The sequence below is a fragment of the Eublepharis macularius genome, chromosome 5 (genome assembly GCF_028583425.1).
Source record: "Eublepharis macularius isolate TG4126 chromosome 5, MPM_Emac_v1.0, whole genome shotgun sequence".
In the NCBI taxonomy this organism is placed as follows: domain Eukaryota; kingdom Metazoa; phylum Chordata; class Lepidosauria; order Squamata; family Eublepharidae; genus Eublepharis; species Eublepharis macularius.
In genome coordinates, this window is record NC_072794.1 from 171,756,764 (window position 1) to 171,759,678 (window position 2,915).

Genomic DNA, 2,915 nt, shown 5'->3' on the forward strand with positions numbered 1-2,915 from the left:
GCCTCCTGCCATCACTTGCAATAAAGTAGAAATAGAGAATCTGTGTGCAGCAAGACAGTGTGGCAGGATAGGAGCAGAATGGCACCCACCAAGCAAAAGGCAGCCGGCTTAGCTCTAGTACTGGGGGCTTTAGGTCCTCGGCTTCAAATTTCCTTGCTCTCTTCCACAAAGTTCCATAAAATCTATTCATCACAATCAAAACTTTTTGCATCGATTTGTTTATTTATTATTGGACTTATAGTCCGCTCTCCCCACCAAGCAGGCTTCGAGCGGATCACATCTATTTAAAAGACATTTTAAAAAACAAGTAAAAACCGGTAGCATAAAAGGAGCAAATACAATTTCACAAGTCCAGATTCAGCAGCGCTCACTGCATAATCCTGTATATGCTCATTTTAGGCCCACGGGGGCTGGCAACAGTCAACAGACGAAAAAAGCAAAGACCAGAGAGGGGACACGCTCCCCCTCTCTGGTAGGAGGCCGAATAAGAGACCCACTTACCTCAATATATTACAGGAGCCACTGAACTGGATTTTGTGCACACACAAAAAATGAGATAAAAACAGCATAATGCATTCAATAAACGGTGCAGTATGGCGGAAGAAAAAAGATGCCTGAACAGACTGATAGCCAAAATTCCAACACTATTCCTTTTATAGGATGTGCCCTTCTGTTATATATTCCTCCTTGGAATATTGATATATTCCTCCTTGGTGCCTTCCTCCATTCATTTATTTTCCCATTTCTCAGCCAGGCCTCGTAAATCAAGTTAATTCCTCCCACATCCACTCTACTAGAATGAAGTCAGTGGGCACTGAGGCCAGATCTGAATTCCTAGAAGTCTTTTGGCTTTGTAGGATGGAACCAGGGGTCTAAATGACCCCGTAGCATACCCCCCACGGCAATGAGGCTGTCCTGTTGAGAAAACTGTCGGTCAGACCTGAAACCCAAGAGCTGTGAATTCACTTGGAGGTGCCTGTGGACAAGCCCCAAGTCTCCAGCTGTGAAATGGTAACGGTGATGAAAGAGGGGCAGTCGGGATTCTAAAGCCATTAGAACAATTAATGCCGTGTCCACAGATTAATTTGGGAACCGTTCTTTTTATGCAAATAAGTGAAAATAACATACCTTGTGTTGCACTGTCAGGCTAATCTTAGGAGTAATTTGATGAGCACATCACATGTAACCTTTTGGGTATGTAGATAGTAAAATTTATAACGGACGAGGTGGGAGGGAATTGGCTTAATCTGGTTGATTCTTCAAGCTGCACTTTCTCCTTTCTCTCATGCAAAACCATTTCAGATGATGGTTTGGAATGATAGCGCCTTTGGTCCACATTCCGGACTTGCTTTCTCCGTATATTGTCATGCCCAGAGCATCTCTGCATCACTGATCTCAGGTAAGGACAAGGTCAGAAACATCATCTTAGACTTGTAACTTCCAAGTGTTCCCCCCCCCATGCAATTCCAGTGGTTCTGAATGGGTATACGTGCGGCTTCCACTGGGTCTGATCCAGAGATTGCAGCTGGTTCAAAGAACAGCATCACGTGTCATTGTGGGAGTGCCAAGTGGAACACGTAGAACACCTATACTGCAGTTGCTGCATTGGTTACCCGTGGAGTACCGGATCAGATTCAAGGTTCTGGTATTAACCTATAAAGCCCTATGCAGACTGGGACCAGCGTATCTGCGGGATCGCCTCTCCCCATACTAGCCCCAGAGGACGCTTATTCCACAACAGGTTATTTATTATTATTCAGAATAATTCAAAATAAGGATTCACGATTTATTATTCAAAACGGAGACATTATTTATTCATTATTTTTTCAATGTGGGAGGTTATTATTGTTGCTGTTATTCAGATGTGGGACATTATTATTGCTTCTTACTCAAAAGTAGGTTATTTATTATTATTCAGAATAATTCAATAGTAAGACTTTATGATTTATTATTCAAAAGCGGGATACTTAGGTTATTCATTATTATTCAAAAGTGGGAGGTTATTATTATTATTGCTCTTATCCAGATGCAGGACATTATGATTCCTTCCTATTTGAAAGTAGGTTATTTATTATTATTCAGAATAATTCAAAATAAGAATTAGTTAGTTCTTCCCTTCCCTTGTTCTCCTTCCTTTCCTTTGTATTGTTAGTTAATGTAGTTAATTAAAAAAAAAAGAATTAGTGATTTATTGTTCAAGGGTGGGATACTATTATCACTCTTATTCAAAAGTGGGAGGTTATTATTGTTATTATTCTGATGTGGGACATTATTATTGTTCTTATTCAAAAGTAGTTTATTATTCAGAATTATTCAAAATAAGAATTAATGATTTATTATTCAAAGATGGGACATTATTATTATTCAAAAATGAGAGGTTATTATTATTATTCAGATGTGAGACATTATGATTGCTCTTACTCAAAAGTGGGCTATTTATTATTCAGAATAATTGAAAAGTACTACTTAATGATTTATCATTCAAAGGCGGGACACTTACCATTATTATTCAAAAGTGGGAGGTTATTATTATTGTTATTATTCAGATGTGGGACATTATGATTGCTTCTTACTTTTATTTTTCAGAACAATTCAAAATAAAAATTTATTTATTACACATTAGTATTCATTATCATTCCAAAGGCAGCTATTGGGTCTCAGGCCAAAGCGGGTTTCAGGAGCCCTTCAAAAGTGGGCCAAGGCCTCCCTCAGGCATCCCTAGGATACAGAAGGACCAAGTGATGAAGCCCCGCCCACCCCGCGCCCGAGTCCCCGGATGTTGCTGCCTCTCACAGCGCAGGCGCGAGCGGAGGGCGGGGCCTGTTGCCAGGGAAGGGCGCGGGGGAAGCCGGGCTGGTTGCTAAGACAAGGCCGTTGCTAAGGAAGTGATGGCTTGGGGAGGGAGGCTGCGTCGC